We start from the raw sequence: 22,209 nt of genomic DNA, 5'->3' as shown, positions 1-22,209 counted from the left end.
CAAACACAGTTGTTATTATATAACATTTACCCTATCCTAAATAAGAGCACCCAAACAACCAATATGTGACAGTTTTTAAATTAAGTATGAAAGTTTAAGCTTACTGCCACTTCTTGCAATATGGCAGACAAGGTATTCTGAAAAAACTCTATTTAAGACATGTAGAAATTCTTGATAAGAGTCAATAACCAACATTGATAATGCATTTCTAGGCTTAAAAGAAAATAAGTTAAACCAAAATGAAGAGAAAACTGAAATCTGATCAGGAAACAGGATGGGAAGCAGGAGTTGAGTTATTTGTCAATATCAGGAAATAAACTGCTATGACCTTTAGCCCATATAAGGCAGGAAAACTAAACTGCGATCCCAGAAAAAGCCAGATCTCTTAATAGTATTCCCTTAAAGAAAGGGTAAAATTTTAAAAAATCTATCTTGTGGCTCACAGGGGAATCTTGGGCCATCCAATCCCACTTCTTACAATATAGTCTCAAGAAATGCTTGTATTGCATACATGTGCCAGGAGACATGTACAAACATAAAAATAAGTCAAATATCTGAGACTTTTAAAAAATTGTGATGAACTCATTTAATAGAAAAATACAGCATTAGAAATGAATACTCTACCCCAATATCAACACAGATGAAACTCACAAACAATGTTGAGCAAAAGAGTAAGTAAGATACATGTTTTCAATTTAAAATATGTGTAAAGTAAAGGATGCATCTTATCTTGGCATGTCTACATAAGTGGTATACTATGAAGATGTTCAAAGAAATGATAAATACAAAACTCTGCTTGTGTTCAAACTCTGGAAGTGGAGAAGAAAGTGAGTGTAATGAGTGCATGGAGGGATTCAAAGTGTTAATAATGTTTTATTTCTCAAGGCGGGTGTTATTTTATTAACATCTGTTTATATCTTATATTTAGTTCATTTATTTACCCTACAAAGATTTGTCAGTCACCTACTATGTGGCAGATGTCATTCAAGGCAGCTGGCGAACAAAACAGATGAAAAATCATGGCTTTGGTGGAGTTTGTGTTCTAGAAGAGGAATACAAAAATAAATTTTAAAATACTATAAGTAAAAAACTATATAGTATGTAAGAGGAAAACGAATAGCAACATAAGTTGTGTTGGTAGTACAGGTGGTAGAAGGAAGTTTTATTCGGCATAATGTAGGGTGGGAGGTCTCACTGAGGTGGCATTTGAGCAAAGACTTAAAGAAAACGAGGGAGGATAAGATATTTTGAAAGAAGAGCATTTTAGCAGGTACAACAGCTAGTGCAAAGCCCTAAGGCTGGAGCATGCCTAGAGTGTTCATGGATTAGCAAAGATGCCAACATTGTTGGAGCAGAGTGAATAGCAGAGAAAGTAGCAGAAAATGAGGTCAGAATTGTAAAGGGTGGTGGTTAGAGATATTCTAGGGCCTTGACGGCAAGTGTAAAGGTTTTGACTTTTGCTCTGAGTGAAAATGGGGAGTTAATACAAAACTATGAGCAGAGAAATGACTATTTTTTCTTCTAGTCTTATTGAGATATAATTGACATACAACACTGTATAAGTTTAAGGTATATAACGATTTGACTTACATACATCATGGAATGATTACTACAATAGATTTAGTGAACATCCATAATCTCATATAGGTACAACATTAAAGAAATAAAAAAATATTTTTCCTTGTGATGAGACCCCTTAGGATTTGCTCTCTTAACAACTTTCATATATACCACACAGCTGCGTTAGTTATTTTGATCATGTTGTACATTATATCCCTAGTACTTATTTATCTTTTAATTGGAAGTTTGCACCTTTTGACTACCTTCATCCAATTCCTCTTGCCCCAATTCCCAGCTGACATTTTTTTTTAAATTTCCTTTTTAAAATATCAGTCCCCTGAGGTGTGAAGAATAGACTGCAAGGGGACAAGGATATAAGTGAGGTAACCAGTTAAAAGGCCACTGCAATAATGAAGGCAAGAGATGATGGTGATCTGAACCAAAATAGTAGTACAAGAGCTAGTGAGAAGTAGTCAGATTCTGCTCTGAATTTAGAGACAACAGGATTTCCAGATGTACAGAACATAAAATATGAGAGGGAAAAAAAAGAGTCTAGGAAAACTCCAAAGTGTTGGGCCTGGGCAAAAAGAATAGAGTTATCATTATCAAGTTAGCACTTCTTTTTCCTTGTAGTATTCTTTTGTAACTTACATATTTTTAAATAAATAGTATTATCCATACATATTATACTAGAAATTAATTTTCCCTTCAATATATGTCTTGGAGATCTTTCCGACTAATTACGTATAGGTCTAACATGTTCTTTTTCGTGACTGAAAAACATTCTTGGTGATTCTAGTATTCACATAGGTGATCCTTCCAACACCCTGGTCTCTCTATCCTACCACTTATTCCCATGGTCATACTTTAGACCTGTGCTGTCCAATATAGTAGTTATAAAAAAAAAAAGAATAGAGTTATTATGAACTGACTTAGGAAAGACTGTGAATTTGAACAATAGAAATGTATATTCTCACAGTTCTGGTGGCTGGAAGTCTGAGATCCAGGTGTCAGCAGGTTTGGTTTCTTCTGAGGCATCTCAGGCTTGCTCTATTCTCTTTGTGTGTTCACATGGTCCTTCTTCTTTGCACACATGTCTGGTGTCTCTCTGTGTATCCTAATCTCCTCTTCTTATAAGGACAACAGTCAGATTGGATTAGGGCCAACCCATAGGACCTCATTTTACCTTAATAACGTTTTTAAAAGCCCTATCTTCAAATACAATCACATTCAGAAGTATCACATTCAGAATGTGAACAGTCACATTCAGGTTAAGACTTCCACGTCTGAATTGGGGTTGGGAGTCAGAGGGTCTGGGACACAACTGAGCCCATAACAGTGGGTAAGTAGGTTTGGGATGGAAGATTAAGTAGTTTAAGTAAGTACATGTTAATTTAAGATATTTTGGACATTTACATAGAGGTGTTGAGTAGGCAGTGTGACACATGGGTCTAGAATTCAGAGAAGAGATAATACCTAAAGATATAAGTTTTAGTGTCAGCAGTGAAGTTTAAAGCCATGAGACTTGACGAGATCATCAAGGGAGTAAATTTAAGCAGAGAAGAAAAAGAGGACCAAGGTTGGAGCCACTGGGCTCCCTAAAAGTAAGTAATTGACAATAAGCAAGAGCTATCAAAGGAAACTGACAAAAAACTCTAAGAAGAAGATTCAATAAGCCATGAAAAACAAGGCAAAAGTAGCAAGAGAGAGGGAATGATGCAGTAAATATTACTGAGGGGTCAAATAAGATAAGGTCTGAGAATTGGTCAATGAATTTGTCAGTATGAAGGTCATTGGTGAAATTGTTAAGTGTTACATTGGTGAAGGACAGAAACCTGAGTGGAATGGGCTTAAGAGAGAATAAAACCAGAGAACTTGAAGTCAGAGTAAAGACAATTGTTTCAAGAAATTTTGTCTTAAAGGCGAACAGAGGAAAAGGGGAATGGCTGATGAGGAATACGGGGTCAAGGGAAACTTTTGTTTTTAAGATGGGAGAATAATGCTGATGAGAAAGATCCCATAGACAGGAGAAAATTGATGATGGAGAGAATTGATAGAGCAATTTCCTCAAGTGAATGAGCAAAATTGTGATCTGCTAGAGGGATTATCTTTAGATGGAAGGAGTAAAAACAATAACAGGCTTATATACATTATGTATAAATTATATATACCATGTATATAATGTACTATAAAACATGTATATAATGCACTTATATATCATATATTATTTGCATATATATAAAGTATTTCAGGCTTAAGTCTCACTTAACTTTAAGAGTTAATATTTTGCCTGCCTCTCCCCCTGTTCCATTCTTCTGGAAAATGCCCACTCATACTAGGTGGGTGCTTCTGTAGAGGAATGTGGGCTGCTCATTGCTCAGAGGGATGAATATATGATTCACAACAGTTTATAGTAAATGGTTCAGGTATAGTCATGTGACCACTCGGTGTCCTTCCCTGAATTTTTCAAATAAGAGCTGAGGAAATGTTCTTCTTTCCCCTTTGATCTCAGTATTGCAAGGCTGTGAGCTTGAAACTTCCTGCCATATGGATAAGCTGTCCTAGAGAATAAAGCCCATAAAGACTCAAACAAAAAGAGGATGCAGAGAATAATTTATTCCTGACATTGTTTGTGTCCAGGGTTCTGGCTGTCATTAAGGTCATCTCTACAGAGTCCTTCCCAGTAAACTGAACTGTGAATATCTTTTTTAGTTGAAGCTAAAAGAGGATAGTCAAGGTATTCAGGGACCTCCAGAGCTGATACAAATCATACTTCTGGTCTTTTCTTTCTATCATAACATTTGTTCTTTGGGTTTCATCTGCACTAAATTGTAATTGCAATCAAACTTAACTTTTCCTCATCTCTCACACCTCACATCTTAATAATCAGCCAATTCTTCAGCCTCCACAATCAGTCTTTCCTGAGTGAGAGCCTCACCGCTGCCATTTTAATCCAAGCCACTTCCATGTCTCACCTTGTTGAATGAACAGATAATTCTTGATTCCTGACTTTTTTCTAGGTTTGCTCATTCTGCTTCCTCTACCAGGGGGTCACCATCTACTCAGCCAATACTGTCCCCTGTACTATGTAGGGTCCTGATCCCTCCAACCTAAAGTGACTTTTCCCCCATTAAAACTCCTTATCTCTCTTATGTGACTCCTTTCATTTTTGCTTTGCCTATAGTTATTTGGGACCTCTTATAAGATGATAATCACATTGAGAGCAGTTTGAGCACTGTTTATCTACAACCCCTTGTATATACTATGTTCTCAACAAGTATATATTATGCTAAGTTATTAAAAATTAACCTAGTTTTTTTTGCCATTTAAGAAAACTGTATTTGACTGGGGGAAATATTAAGCAATACAGGTTATGATGTACTCTACTACTACTTACAAAGTGACTTTTGATAAATTTTAAGATTAGTAACAATGGGTGGTGAAAAGATGAGACTTTATGCCTCTTGGTATCCTTTGTTTCCATTATTTTATGTTCCCTTTTCCACTCTAAACTGTTTAAGACTGAGAAAATTGATCTGCAGACCGGGAGACCGGAGCACTGTGCCTGGTGAGAGGATGGTCGTCCGCGTGTTCACTGCCTCCTCCTTGGGCTTCGTGGCGATAAAGAAGAAGCAGCAGGATGTGATTAGATTTCTGGAAGCCAACAAGATTAAGTCTGAGGAGGTGGACATCACAATGTCAGAAGAGCAGAGGCAGTGGATGTACAAAAACATCCCCCCGGAGAAGGAGCCTGTTCAGGGCAACCCTCTGCCACCTCAGATGTTTAATGGTGACCGATACTGTGCAGATTATGACAGTTTCTTTGAATCCAAGGGAAGCAACACAGTCTTTTCATTCTTAGTCCTGAAATCACAGTTGGCATCAAAGGAAGAACCTTAGCGAAGACAAGTGAAAGAGGACGGAGATGCATTTTGGAGCACCCCTGGTACTCAGCACACACCTGCTTACCTAATGCATCACTGTGGCAGAAGCCACATGCATTATCAGTAACTTTGCTTGCCATGGAAAAGGTGTTTGGGGAAGACGTGGGTCTAATGGGATTGCATGAGTGCTTTAAACCAAATCAGGACCGTGGTGGGTTTTTTTCTTGTTTTCAGAATTGCCTGCAGTTGCCTCGCTCACCCGGAGGAGGTACAGTCACCTGTTACAGGTGTGCTTCCTGAATAACTGAGTGACCATCAGAGAGAAAGTACTGGGTCTGTCCTGGGTTGTAGTTGATGCCAGGGTTGCTGAGACCTGCTTCTCTTCAGGCTGCCAAGGTGGTATCCTTGAAATCAGTCTGCCAGGTTATTAGAATATTTTGATCAGAAAGAAAAGAAGCGATGTTGGTTGACAAAGGGCTAAAGATCTTTGCTGCAGATTCACGAACATCACTATTCCAGTGCTTGTCGTAACTGAAGAAAAAGTTAGACGTTCTAGCCTCCTTTTGGTAATGGAAATTCTTACCCCCATAAATCCTCCAAGCCTCTACAGATGTTTCCAGAAATCACTGTTGCAGCAGTGTGTGATCAGAACCGAGTGACAGGGATGAAAAGAATTGCTCTTTTAAAAAATACATGCTTCTTTATCACTTACAAAGGAGAAGTTTCACCTAATGTGTAAGATTGCTTAAAAGATATATTTAAAGAGGTGCACTGACAATTAATTTATAGAGACATAATCTGATTCGTACCTGAAAGCATTTCAGCTTTAGCAACTTTAGCAACTTATTTATGCGTAAGTGCACATATATTTTTAAACGCAGCTCCCCTAACTAATAGCTGCTTATATATTTTGTGAAGGGATCATATTTTTCGAGAAAGGAAGATCTCGGTTAAATATATTTTGTGAACCCTTGATGAGGCAAATTAAAAGATACTGATATTGCTGCACAACTTAATTTTTTTCCTGTGTTACTTTTCATTGGTCCTCTGACTCTGCCAGCTCATATCTCTGGCCAATGCAGTCCCGGATTTTCAGAGTAACGTAGATACGTGTTTTCATTCCATATATGAACACCAGTGATATTTCAGAACAGAGTACATACCAGAAAGGGGCTGTCAGAGACTCACTCTGAATTGTACTTGGCATGTGAAATCTCTCCTTCCTTTGGAGTGGTTGCTGATAAACACTGAACCTGTCGACTTCATTAGGGCAAAGGCTCCTTTTCTGCATCCTTGTCCCTGCTCACATTTTTAGAGTTTCTAGTTGCCAAACTTGGGAATAGTCTTGAATAGAATAAATTCAGAGGGTTGCCTAAGATATTCTGCTATTCCCAGCATCCTGATGGTGAACCTGCCCTTTAGATTCTGAGCAGGAAGTTTGTAAGAAATGGAAAGAACAGAAGAATTTAGGCCCTGCCACCTGTGTTCTATCTCCCTCCTATTCTAAAGAACTTGTTGAATGCTAAAGCTGACATCCCAGCCTGAGATTTGCATCCCAGGACTACAGCCAGAAGAAAAGCATGCCACTGATTCCTATGTGACTGGAACAGATACATAATCCACAATTTTCTCTCCCAGGAAAGCTGCTGTAAAATCATGGCTATGACTGCTTAGTTGGCATTAAATACGATCCAGGTCAAATTCCACTTGATAAATCCCAGGGACTATCCAGGAAATTTTTTTTGAACTGGATATTGTGTTAAAGTCTAAGAAGACTTAGAATTTCTTAAGATACAGCAATTTTTAAAAAGTTAATGTTGCAACGGTCTAACTTACACTTTGTCTACTCTTGCCAGTGAGTACCAAGAAGCAGCTTGGTAAGATTGAGTCTTGGGGTTGTAGGATCAATACAATACTTGCTAGACCAAGAAAGCTACTCAGAATTGTTTGTCTCAAAACTTCTGAATTACTCTGGTTGTAGTAGGCCCAGTATGGTTGTCCTAAACAGACTAGATGAATAAGAGTGTTAAATTATTTACCACAGTTACAGATCATCTACCACACTCCACATTTTCTTTCCTTTTTTTTTTTTGGAGCAGCAAAGAAATAGGAGAGACCAGCTTCAACTGGTATTGTACTTGTTATGAGCGAGCTAGAAGCACATTGTGTGGCATTTCCCTCAGTACCCAGGCTCTGCAGAGTCCTAAGGTATTGCCCTCTGGGACCACATCATGTTCAGAGAATACTGTGTCCTTACTTGTGTTTTACCAGCTGAATTCCAAACATGTAATGGTTTTCTTCATCCCTTCTTTAACTAGCTACCTTTAGATCTGGAGAATCACAGTCTTAAAAATCTAGGAAAGAAGTGGATGGGAATTGCAGACATAGATGTAATATCAAGAGCATTTTAAGAAAGAATTTTTATTTCCTATAGTAGGCTTGTTGGGGCAAAGAAAATGTGCTGCTAAAAATCAAATTATGCCATTTTAAAATGAGATAAAATACAGAGTGCCATCCTGCTGGGTATATGCAGACCAGAAGAAAATTTAGTTGGGGAAGTACTTGTTTTTCCAGATTCTGGTATTCTATTAAAATCAAAGAGGAGAAAAGGAAGATTTTTTTTTTTCTCTCAGACTCTAATATATTTTAGATTTGTTTCTGTTTTATAGATTTATTCAACACTCCCACATAGGTGTTTTTATATTACATGAATTTAATAATGAACTTAACTTACTTTTGTCCTCTGTTGTTGAAAGGTACCAAAGCCTCTTTCTGGTTTGTTTTTTAATTTGATTTTGCTGTATAGGGTTTTGCTTTTTCTAGAAATGCTTTTCATGTAACATCTTTTCTAAAGTGTCAGAGCCCATTTTGATCTGCAAAATTATTGTTTTTAGATTTCGGTCTGTATTTATTTGTCTCTAAAGGCATTGGTGAAATCTCAGATTTTATATTCAGCATTAAAGAGGAATAAATTCCAGGAAAAAAAAAAAGACTGAGAAAATTGAGCAACAATGAAGGAAAAGAATGTGGAAATGTGGCATTTCAGAAAACAACATGGATATGCCATTATTCTTGGACTGCAATATTTTGTTCCATGGAAAAATATCCTGACCTCAGTTCAAGACAGCCTTCGCGAACAGAACCACATCAGCTGATACCTCCATATAATTGTTGACTTAGCAGCTGCCGTCCTTGCTTTATAAATATTGTCTCATTTTCGAAACTTATTTGCTTAAATAAAAGCTGCTGCTATGAGGCTTATAGGTTAATTATGCCTATTCACAAAATAATGTTTTAAATTTGTTGCTAAAAATTTCTGGATCTAGTAGCAAAATTATTGTAACATAAAAAATGCTATTTACCATTTGTAGTTAAGAGCTGATAGAGACCTGATTCACTGTGGGACGGACCACACAAGGGTGTGAATACCAGGAGGCAAGGGTGATTGGGAGTCATCTTAGAGGCCACTGTTGCAGTATATTATGCAAATTTGAGAAACAATACTGTTTGTGAATAGTTTGGGGAGTCTTCAGGGTCCCTAGTATTCTCCATGGCCCCTGAATACCCTGAAGACAATGAAGAACAATTTGTCATTCTTGTGGGAAACATGGAATCAGTAGGCCGTGATCCTTGTGGCTCCTGAGCAAATGTCCCCAAGATCTGTGCGTCCTTTTCCCAGAATGTTTACATATTGCAATAAGGAAGGAGAATACGTAATGTCTACATATTCCCTGTTAGAAGTTCTTCTTTGTTTAGAAACCATGCTCAACTGCTTTCTACATTTCAAGTAAAGAAATTGTCAAGAAAGTAAAAAAAAAAAAAAAAAAGGAGCAGTTAGAGATAGCCCACAGCCTCATCAATACTCTTACACATTGAACAACTTACATCTCTTCTTTTAACACCACATTTTGTCAAACACATCAACATGAAATGACAGAGATTAAACATCTTATGACTGTGCAAGTAAAACCATCATGTTAGCATTAACATTCATACCAAACATTAGAACGTCCTAAACTGAAGAGAAGTCTAGCCCATGATCACCCATTCTAAAAATTTGAGTTTACAGACGGTGAACCTAAATAATAAAATGTATTATCCTATTAACCTATACTAAGAAACCCCCATTGCGTGCAAAAGCTAATAGTCTGTCACAGCTACAAAAATGAAAAAGCAGCATCAACAGACTAATAATGCCATATGACCTGCCATGGAATGAAAATACCAAATGTTATATTCCTGAAAAAAATGGGAATTTTTTTCTCTGGCTACGGAATGTTATGTTCCCTTTGGATTATCTTCTGTGGGCCCATTTTTACCCTGAGATAATAAAAGCTTTGTATGAGTAACCTAGGATAGACTACGGTCTTTTGAAACTAACTTTTTCTTACTGCCAAATAAATCTCTTTTAAATATGTTCTCTGTGAGGCAATCATGACATCCATTGGCCAACTGGATCTGGGGTTATGCCTGGATACTTTCCACATTGCACGTGGTTGTCAATTTGAATTGTGTATCAACTACCCATCATATCTGGCACATCTGTACTTAACATTGGCATTAATTTTACCCTATTGTTCTAATTGCAGTACTTTGATGTAATGACACCATTCAATTCACAGATGGTACTGGTGGGGGGTTTTCCCAAAAAAATATAATGTAATTTTAATTTGGAATGTGAGAATGCCAAAAATAAGAGCTTCATTGATTAAGTTATCCGAGCCTGCTAAACATTTGAACATTTCAAGTACATCGGAAAAACTGGGAGAGAGAACAGCAGGTTTCAGTACCAACCTACTGCAAATGTTTTGTTTTTTGATTATAGTCTCTGGGCCTCATAAGACTTATCTGTCCACAAACTAACTTTGACATACTTAGGAAAAGCAAAAAAATAAAATCTATATTTTCAAAAAAATAAACTCCTTTTTTTAAAGGTGAAATCATTTGGTGAATTGAGAGGTCTGAAATTTAAGTAATCATTTAATTTAAATGAATAAATTTTAAAACTACTTAAAGGATCATCACAGATCTGATGTCCATATACATATATATACATATATGGATATTCCTGTGACATCATGAAATAAAGCCTATTACAATTTGTATTTTATAGAAGCAAATCAGGGGAAAATTGAGCAACTTTCCAAAGGTCACAGCATCCCTCATTGATGGAGGAATGACTAGAATACAGATCTCTACTTCTCATTTAAAACTATTTTATGACACATTACCCATTTTGTTGAGTCAAAAACTGCTACCATGTTGTTTCAACAGGAAATTGACTACAGGGTGGCAAAGTGTGCAAAGGCAGGACTATTATACTTGGTTTTGGACAGGGGTGGGAAGTGGGAGGAGCATTAACTGTATGAACAACTCATTTGAGTAATTTACCTAGAAATAAAAACAGAACCTGGAGGAAGTCATGAAGGGAATGAGAAGCATCTGACGGCAGTGTGAGTGAAAATCCAAAAGGCCTACGCCACTAATCATCCATGTACTTTAGTAAAAGCAGGAAGTCAGGAGCTGAGAAAATTCTAACATTGCTGGGTATGTCTGATGAAGTGATAGGATGGACTCATTGATTTTTTTTTTCAGTAGACTTTTATGGGACCAAAGGATTCCCAAGGAAGAGCTCCAAAGTTCTCTCCACTTCTGTGTGAAAGACAGAGTGACTTCAGTTCAGTGATCAGCTAGGAAATGCTGTTATTTGGCCTCATAAATATTGACGGTATTGGAAGCCCCATAGCTTGAAGTTTGAGTTTTACTTCATTATAAAATTCATGGGCTGGTATGTCTTTGGGATACTTGTTTTAAATATGCAACATTCTTAGGGCAGTGGTATCCCTACACCCTGGGCCCTGCCAGTGGTCAGAGGAAGCCCCAGCCCGTTAAAATTGCCAACTTTTGTTACTTAGCATAAAGGATGTATGAACACTGTATTAGGTTATGATAGGAGGCTGGCCTGGGAGGCTGTAGATTCATTAAATAGTAACGGCTCACTTTGAACATACTTTTGGAATTTTCACCTGCATCTCTCACCATCCTCTTTCCTCCAAGGCCCTCCCATTGTTGACATAAGCTGTAGTTATTTATTTAAATGGCATCTACCATGTAAAAAGTTGTACTAAGTTCTGTTTCCATCTCTGTGCTCATTGTGGAATTTCAACATCTCCAAATTTATATCACCCTTATCTGCAGTGATCAGTATTAAAATGTTAGACTACACTTGATTTTTCTGAATTACCAGTAAACTAGGTATCATGAAGTCAATTAGAAGCCTCACTTGGGAAAGCACAAATCCTACTTCATGGTGGCTTTTCAAATCTTTAAGCATTCTTATATGCACTGGGGTCCACGGAGAGCTAATTCTGGAAAGTGTGTGTGTACCAAGAACCTTGGAACTCAGCCTCCAAGGTTGTGACTCCCAGCTGTGAAAGGTTGTGACTCCCAGCTCAGTGCTTTGATATACTGCACAGAATCATGGGAAGAAGGCCATGAAAGAAGTCCTGATAGCATACAGCTCACTCTCTTCTTAGCCAATAAAGAGGCATCTTCAATTTAGACATGCAACCTTTCTGAGTAAGTAAACAGTATTACGGAGCCACTTCACACTTCTATTTTTCACCACTTTTTCTTTTAATCATCATCTAGAAGTGATTTCTCTTCCACGGATTCCCTACCATCCCTCCATTCCATTTTGGTTTATCTGTTTCTATATCCCTGTTACCATAATTTTCTAAAAAGTTTTTCTCTCCAGGTATATATTTTTATTTTACATATATGCCTGTATGTGTGCGTATATACAAACTTCCTCACGTATTGCCAAAAGTAATTGTGTTCTAATTAATTTTTGAGGCTCGTGCAGCTGTTGATTGAAGTGGCCATTACAAGATGATTTAGCATGTAATTTTAGAATCACATACTGCAAGTTTGAAAAGATCTACACCTGTGTTTACCTGTGTACTAGAACTGGTTCTAGGGAAATCCAGATGAGACCCAGGTGCCCAACCCACTTTGTTGCAATATTTACATTTTTCAGTAAATATGTTTATGCCTCACATTTCTTGTTACACAGCCCTAATTATGATGAACAGCATTTCTATACCTCTCTCTGGGAAGTGAAATTCCTTTTCTTCGAGAAGTAGAAGTACAAAACTGACTTAGAGTCGTGCCACTTTTTCAAGCTTATTGGAATGAAGATTCCCGAGCATTGCTCTTCAGTGAGTCTCATCTTTTTTTTTTTTTTTTTTTTTTGCGGTACGCGGGCCTCTCATTGTTGTGGCCTCTCCCGTTGCGGAGCACAGGCTCCGCACGCGCAGGCTCAGCGGGCATGGCTCACGGGCCCAGCCGCTCCGCGGCATGTGGGATCTTCCCAGACTGGGGCACGAACCCTCGTCCCCTGCATCGGCAGGCGGACTCCCAACCACTGCGCCACCAGGGAAGCCCCAGTGACTCTCATCTTAAGGCTGGTCTTTAGGTAACTAAAAGAGTAAAGCATCTTTCGCATAAAATCTGGGTGTAAGAGTAAAATAAATTATTAAGAGATTGGAGTGCAGAAGTTCAATGTATGATCAGATGAACTCAGAAACATTGTTACAGAGTGCACATGGCTATTAAATTGACAATATGAAATATTTGCACTAAGTAACATTAATTTTTTTTCTTGCAGCACTGAGGGTTTTAAATATGCTGCCTGCTGCCTTTCTTTTCACTTTATTCATTTGATATTCATCGTGATCAGAACTGAGAAATTCTGAAATGTGATCTTCCAGCTGAAAAGTTCTGGTTGTTAGGTTATTGGGTTTTAAAAATTCAGGCATGTTTTAATTAATTTTCTCAAATAAGGTCTAGACCATGACACTCAGAATATTCAAATTTTAAATGACCTAGGAATTTTCCAAGTAGCCTAAAATATGATTGCCAAACTAATGTAAGTTTGATCTCATTGTCTTAATCATCCCGCTGACTCTTCTGTTGCTAAACCAAGAAATACTTTTTTCAGCTCTTCATATGCCCAGTGGTTCATTTTCACTGAACTTGGGGTTCCTTTGATCAAAATAAGTAGCAAGATGTGAATGTATTTTTAATAAGTCTGTGGAGTTGTTGATTAGCCTCAGCATTTTCTGGTAAATGTGAACTGAAAATTCTTAATTTTTTTCTTAATTTTTTTCTAAGTTTTTTTTCCTGAGTTTTTTTCTGAGTTCATGATATTGACTTCTTAGCTTGTCTATACAGTAAGGATTTTTTCACACACAAGAGTACCTGTAAAACCACTTGATTCAGCATGCAATATTTTGAATGGTTTGAAATCATCCACTGGGCTGATAATAAAATCATGTATCATTTCTCTGCCATCATTTGTAAGTGGTATTCATGTGCTGAGATTTAAGAAAATATTTCAACAATTTTACAGCCTCTACCATGTGCGTGTGTGCTAATAATAACTGAACCTTGTCTATGGCCAATAAACTTCTTCACAGGAAACATTTAACTACGTTAATTATAGTAGAAATGAATTAAGGCTACTCAAATAACTTCCTTTAACTTTCTTAATATACTAGAACAGTGGTGTTTCTCTAATAATGGTTAGCACAACATGAATGCAAAATATTCATTGTTTATTTTATTCCTTGCAAAATGAAACAAAACACAGTTTCCTGAAGTCACATATTTTATGTTACTATTTCTTTATTTAAAAGATGTTATGACATATAAATATGCAAAAAATTTGATTAGATTCCTGTTTTGTCATAATGACAACTCATTGTCCTACATTTTGATATTTGGATTTTTATCAATCAAATATTCTGAAAAATACAAAGAGTGGTTCTTTCATATTTGGAATTCAATGTATGATATAAATCAATTAGAAAAAGATAAATACGTTTTAAATGAGACTCAACTGGCTTTAATTAGTGTCCTGAAGAAACAGAGAAAGAAACTACAATTTTTTGAGTGATTACTATGTTCTAGGGACTAAGCTCAGCATCTTACACCTTTCTACTCATTTGATCCTCATAACGGATCATATAATAATTCCTATTTTATAATTAGTAAAAATAAACTTTAGAGTATTTGGGAAAATTCTCACACATTTTCAAGTACATCCTTATAGAATTCCTTGAATATATGTATCTGTCTTTCAATTTTGAAATCACACTTAACTTTTGGGCAAAAATCACCTGCAAAATGTATAACAAATTTCCCATATACCTGATTTTAAGCTTCTCACACAAACATCGGTTACATCTATATGTCAAGGAACATCAAGCTAAATTAAAAATGAGTCAGCGTTTTTAGCATAATCACTAAGAGACTTCTTAATTAACCTGCCAATTCTTTCGAAAATAACGTTCATTTTTGCTTTATAAGTGAAAGTAGTTTAAGCAATTTTTCTTCCACGGATTTTTTTACTGACTGTAGCTATCACAGTTTCACACAATCTGTGACTACTGCATCACGTACACAAGCAAGGACTTGAAAAGTACTTCTTTGTATAAGTTCATCACTTCCATATGCAGTTGAGGTATGACCCAGATAATGCAAGCTTTTTTACAAATTGCATGGATCACCCATGTTAAGCCACTCTTCTGTGTATTGGGTTTGATCTACTGTCAAAGACTCTGAGTGTGGAAATAGACCACAGGGATCAATTGAAAATGGGAGGAAAGACCTAGATAATTTCTAATGTCCTTCACCAATTTTAATTTATGGTAATTATTTAAGGCCATCTTGAGAATAATTCCCTATGCAGACTCATAATTAAGACTATGTAACTAGAAATATCACAATATACAATATAAGAGGAAAATAAAAGCTACCAAGTATGGAACATCTACTATAAGAGAGGCACTATCCTATATGCCAGGGGTCGGCAATCTTTTTCTGAAAAGAGCCAAATAGTAAATATTTTAAGCACTGCAAGCTGCATGGCCTCTGTAACAACTACTCAACCCTGTCATTGTAGCATGAAAGCAGTGTTAGAATAAAAGCAAACGAAGGAGAATGGCTGTGTTCCAATAACGTTTTATTTATAAAAACCAGCAGTGACTTGCATATGGCTGGGAAGCCATAGTTTGCTGACCCCTGTTTTATACCATTGTCTGTAATCATTAGGATAAACATCAGAGTTAAACAAGGTCCTACTGTATAGCACAGGGTACTATATTCAATATCCTGTAATAAACCATAATGGAAAAGAATATGAAAAAAGAATATATATGTATAACTGAATCACTTTGCTGTACACCGGAAACTAACACAACATTGTAAATCAGGTATACTTCAATAAAATAAACTTTTTAAAAAAGAATAAACATCAGTTAGGAGCCAAGATGGCAGAGTAGAAGGACATGCTCTCACTCCCTCTTGTGAGAACACCAGAATCACAAATAGACGCTGTACAATCATCAATAGGAAGACACTGGAACTCACCAAAAAAGATACCCCATATCCAAAGACAAAGGAGAAGCCACAATGAGACGGTGTGGGGTGGGGGGTGGGGGGGCGCAATCACAGTAAAATCAAATCTCATTACTGCTGGGTGAGTGACTCACAGACTGGAGAACACTTATAACACAGAAGTCCACCCACTGGAGTGAAGGTTCTGAGCCCCACGTCAGGCTTCCCAACCTGGGGATCCAGCAATGGGAGGAGGAATTCCTAGAGAATCAGACTTTGAAGCCTAGTGGGATTTGATTGCAGGACTCTGACAGGACTGGGGGAAACAAAGACTCCACTCTTGGAGGGCACACACAAAGTAGTGTGTGCATCGGGACCCAGGTAAAGGAGCACTGACACCAGGGAAGACTGAACCAGACCTACCTACTAATGCTGGAGAGTCTCCTGCAGAGGCGGGGGGTGGCTCTGTCTCACCATGGGAACAAGGAGACTGAGAGCAGAAGTTCTGGGAAGTACTCCTTGGCATGAGCCCTGCCAGAGTCTGCCATTAGCCCCACCAAAGAGCCCGGGTAAGCTCAAGTGTTGGGTTGCCTCAGGCCAAACAACCAGCAGGGAGGGAACCCAGCTCCACCCATCAGCAGTCAAGCAAATTAAAGTTTTACTGAGCTCTGCCTACCAGAGTAACAGCCAGCTCTATCCACCACCAGTCCCTCCCATCAGGAAACTTGCACAAGCCTCTTAGGTAGCCTCATGCACCAGAGGGCAGACAGCAGAAGCAAGAAGAACTACAATCCTGCAGCCTGTGGAACAAAAACCACATTCACAAAAAGATAGACAAGATGAAAAGGCAGAGGGCTATGTACCAGATGAAGGAACACGATAAAACCCCAGAAAAACAACTAAACGAAGTGGAGATAGACACCCTTCCAGAAAAAGAATTCGGAATAATGAGAGTGAAGATGATCCAGGACCTCGGAAAAAGAATGGAGGCAAAGATGGAGAAGATGCAAGAAATGTTTAACAAACACCTAGAAGAATTAAAGAACAGACAAACAGAGATGAACAATACAGTAACTGAAATGAAAACTACACTAGAAAGAATCAATAGCAGAATAACTGAGGCAGAAGAATGGGAAAGTGACCTGGAAGACAGAATGCTGGAATTCACAGCTGCAGAACAGAATACAGAAAAAAGAATAAAAAGCAATGAAGACAGCCTAAGAGACCTCTGGGATAACATTAATTGCAACAACATTCGCATTATATGGGTCCCAGAAGGAGAAGAAACAGAGAAAGGACCAGAGAAAATATTTGAAGAGATTATAGTCGAAAACTTCCCTAACATGGGAAAGGAAATAGCCACCTAAGTCCAGAGAGTCCCATACAGGATAAACCCAAGGAGAGACATGCCGAGACACATAGTAATCAAATTGACAAAAATTAAAGACAAAGAAAAATTATTTAAAACAGCAAGGGAAAAATGAAAAATAATATACAAGGAAACTCCCATAAGGTTAACAGCTGCTTTCTCAGCAGAAACTCTACAAGCCAGAAAGGAGTGGCATGATATACTTAAAGTGATGAAAGGGAAGAACCTACAACCAAAGTTACTCTACCCGGCAAGGATCTCATTCAGATTTGATGGAGAAATCAAAAGCTTTACAGACAAGCAAAAGCTAAGAGAATTCAGCACCAACAAACCAGCTTTTCAAAAATGCTAAAGGAACTTCTCAAGGCAGGAAACACAAGGGAAGGAAAAGATCTACAATAACAAACCCAAAACAATTAAGAAAATGGTAATAGGAACATATATATTGATAATTACCTTAAATGTAAATGGATTAAATGCTCCATCCAAAAGACACAGACTGGCTGAATGGATACAAAAACAAGATCCGTATACATAATGTCTACAAGAGACCTACTTCAGACCTATGGACACATACAGACTGAAAGTGAGGGGATGGAAAAAGATATTCCATGCAAATGAAAATCAAAAGAAAGCTGGAGTAGCTATACTCATATCAGATAAAATAGACTTTAAAATAAAGAATGTTACAAGAGACAAGGATGGACACTACATAATGATAAAGGGATCAATCCAAGAAGAAGCTATAACAATTGTAAATATATATGCAACCAACATAGGAGCACCTCAATACATAAGGCAACTGCTAACAGCTATAAAAGAGGAAATTGACAGTAATGCAATAATAGTGGGGGACTTTAACACCTCACTTACACCAATGCCCAGATCATCCAAAATGAAAATAAATAAGGAAACAGAAACTTTAAATGACACAATAGACCAGATAGATTTAATTGATATTTATTGGACATTCCATCCAAAAACAGCAGATTACACTTTCTTCTCAAGTGCGCACAGAACATTCTCCAGGATAGATCACATCTTGGGTCACAAATCAAGCCTCAGTAAATTTAAGAAAATTGAAATCATATCAAGCATCTTTTCTATCCACAACGCTATGACATTACAAATCAATTACTGGGGAAAAAAAAGATAAAAACACAAACACATGAGGCTAAACAATACATTACTACATAACCAAGGGATCACTGAAGAAATCAAAGAGGAAATCAAAAAATACCTAGAGACAAATGACAATGAAAACACAATGATCCAAAACCTATGGGATGCAGCAAAAGTAGTTCTAAGAGGGAAGTTTATAGCTATACAAGCCTACCTCAAGAAACAAGAAAAATCTCAAATAAACAATCTAATCTTACACCTAAAGGAACTAGAGAAAGAAGAACAAACCAAACCCAAATTTAGAAGAAGGAAAGAAATCATAAAGATCAGAGCAGAAATAAATGAAATAGAAACAAAGAAAACAATAGCAAAGATCAAAATCAAAAGCTGGTTCTTTGAGAAGATAAACAAAATTGATAAACCATTACCCAGACTGGTCAAGAAAAAGAGGGAGAGGACTCAAATCAGTAAAATGAGAAATGAAAAAGGAGAAGTTACAACAGACACTGTAGAAATACAAAGCATCCGAAGAGACTGCTACAAGCAACACTATGCCAATAAAATGGAGAACCTGGAAGAAATGGAAAAATTCTTAGAAAGGTATAACCTTCCAAGACTGAACCAGGGAGAAATAGAAAATATGAACAGACCAATCACAAGCACTGAAATTGAAACTGTGATTAAAAATCTTCCAACAAACAAAAGTTCAGGACCAGATGGCCTCACAGGTGAATTCTATCAAACATTTGTAGAAGAGCTAACACCCATCCTTCTCAAACTCTTCCAAAAAATTGCAGAGGAAGGAATACTCCCATACTTATTCTATGAGGCCACCATCACCCCGATACCAAAACCAGACAATGATACTCCAAAAAAAGAAAATTACAGACCAATATTACTGTAATTTGAATATAGTTGCAAAAATCCTCAACAAAATACTAGCAAACAGAATCCAACGACACATTAAAAGGATCATACACCATGATCAAGTGGGATCTATCCCAGAGATGCAAGGATTCTTCAATATACACAAATCAAACAATGTGATACATCATATCAACAAATCGAAGAATAAAAACCATATGATCATCTTACTAGATGCAGGAAAAGCTTTTGACAAAATTCAACACCTATTTATGAAAAACTCTCCAGAAAGCAGGCATAGAGGGAACCTACTTCAACATAATAAAGGCCATATATGACAAACCCACAGCAAACATCATTCTCAATAGTGAAAAACTGAAAGCATTTCGTCTAAGATCAGGAACAAGACGAGGATGTCCACTTTCATCACTATTATTCAACATGGTTTTGGAAGTCTTAGCCACATCAATCAGAGAAGAACACTAAATAAAAGGAATACAAATGGGAAAAGAAGAAGTAAAACTCTCACTCCTTGCAGATGACATGATACTATACATAGAGAATCCTAAAGATGCCACCAGAAAACTACTAGAGCTAATCAATGAATTTGGTAAAGTTGCAAGATACAAAATTAATGCACAGAAATTTCTTGCATTCCTATACACTAATGATGAAAAATCTGAAAGAGAAATTAAGGAAACGCTCCCATTTACCATTGCGACAAAAAGAAAATACCTAGGAATAAGCCTACCTAGGGAGACAAAAGACCTGTATGCAGAAAACTATAAGACACTGATGAACAGAATTAAATATGATACCAACAGATGGAGAGATATACCATGTTCTTGGATTAGAAGAATCAATATTGTGAAAATGACCATACTACCCAAGCAATCAACAGATTCAATGCAATCCCTATCAAATTACCGATGGTATTTTTTACAGAACTAGAACAAAAAATCTTAAAATTTTTATGGAGACACAAAAGACCCAGAATAGCCAACGCAGTCTTGAGGGAAAAAAAACGGAGCTGGAGGAATCATGCTCCCTAGCTTCAGACTATACAAAAAAGCTACAGTAATCAAGACAATATGGTACTGGCACAAAAACAGAAACATAGATCAATGGAGCAAGATAGAAAGCTCAGAGATAGACCCACGCACTTATGGTCAACTAATCTATGACAAAGGAGGCAAGGATATACAATGGAGAAAAGACAGTCTTTTCAATAAATGGTGCTGGAAAAACTGGACAGCTACATGTAAAAGAATGAAATTAGAACACTCCCTAACACCATACACAAAAATAAAGTCAAAATGGATTCGAGACCTAAATGTAAGTCTGGACACTATAAAACTCTTAGAGGAAAATGTAGGAAGAACACTCTTTGACATAAATCACAGCAAGATCTTTTTTGATCCACCTCCTAGAGTAATGGAAATAAAAACAAAAATAAACAAACGGGACCTAATGGAACTTCAAAGCTTTTGCACAGCAAAGGAAACCATAAACAAGATGAAAAGACCATGCTCAGAATGGGAGAAAATATTTGCAAATGAGTCCATGGAAAAAGGATTAATCTCCAAATTATATAAACAGCTCATGCAGCTCAATATTAAAGAAACAAATAACCCAATCAAAAAATGGGCAGAAGACCTAAATAGACATTTCTCCAAAGAAGATATACAGATGACCAAGAAGCCCATGAAAAGCTGCTCAATGTCAATAATTGTTAGAGAAATGCAAATCAAAAGTACAATGAGGTATCACCTCACACCAGTTAGAATGGGCATCATCAGAAAATCTACAAGCAACAAATGCTGGAGAGGGTGTAGAGAAAAGGGAACCCTCTTGCACAGTTGGTGGGAATGTAAGTTGATACAGCCACTATGGAGAACAGTATGGAGGTTCCTTAAAAAACTAAAAATAGAATACTGTATGATCCAGCAATCCCACTACTGGTCATATACCCAGAGAAAATCATAATTCAAAAAGACACATGCACCCCAATGTTCATTGCAGCACTGTTTACAATAGCCAGGTCATGGAAACAACCTAAATGCCCATCGACAGATGAATGGATAAAGGAGTTGTGGTACATATATACAATGGAATATTACTCAGCTCTAAAAAGGAACGAAATTGAGTCATTTGTTGAGACGTGGATGGATCTAGAGACTGTCATATAGAGTGAAGTAAGTCAGACATAGAAAAACAAATATCGTATATTAACACATGTATGTGGAACCTAGAAAAATTGTACACGTGAACCGGTTTGCAGGGGAGAAGTTGAGACACAGATGTAGAGAACAAACGTATGGACACCAAGGGGGGAAAACCGCGGTGGGGTGGGGATGGTGGTGTGATGAATTGGGCGATTGGGATTGACATGTATACACTGATGTGTATAAAATGGATGACTAATGAGAACCTGCAGTATAAAAAATAAATTAAATTAAAAAAGAAAAACATTAATACTAAACTTTCTTTGGGTTATTTGTATGGAAATATGTTAATATAAATGTTTCAGACATTACATAAATTCCTAAAAATCTTATATGTTCTGGTATAATGTTATAAGTCATAATTCTATTTATTTTTTTAAATGTATATCTCAGAAATAACTAAATTTCTTGTCAATTACATTATTATGAACTTTCATCAAATCTTTAACCGTGGTCATTTTTAAGCCTTTTGTCATTTACAGACAGTTCTGGGTGTACTCAGATGCTTTTGCAAAAATGTTCCTGTAAAAGGGTTTCATCTTCAAGGAATTCATGGAAAAGACTGACAAGTACAGGTTTCTGGTAACTGACGATACTGCTGAACTGAATGAATAAGCATTTTCAGAACTCTAATGGAAAACTGATGAATTCATAAAGTGCTAACAAAAGGTCAAGATGAAAAATAATTAATTACATAAGACTGAGTGAACTGTTGAGGATGATTATAATTTTTTTTACTTTCTGTTTGAGTTTAAAAAAAAGAACAAACATCAAAGAAAGGTAT

The 22,209-nt window shown here is 36.9% G+C and overlaps 1 pseudogene; it reads left to right on the top strand.

Annotated features, from left to right (window-relative positions):
- Positions 1-5,136: 5,136 nt before the first annotated feature.
- On the top strand, positions 5,137-5,460 carry LOC136131419 (SH3 domain-binding glutamic acid-rich-like protein 2 pseudogene; annotated as a pseudogene).
- Positions 5,461-22,209: the final 16,749 nt, after the last annotated feature.

The sequence above is a fragment of the Phocoena phocoena genome, chromosome 11 (assembly GCF_963924675.1).
Source record: "Phocoena phocoena chromosome 11, mPhoPho1.1, whole genome shotgun sequence".
NCBI classification, from domain to species: Eukaryota; Metazoa; Chordata; class Mammalia; order Artiodactyla; family Phocoenidae; genus Phocoena; species Phocoena phocoena.
Note: the sequence above shows the minus strand (reverse complement) of the source record. Positions and strands in the feature narration are given on the sequence as shown.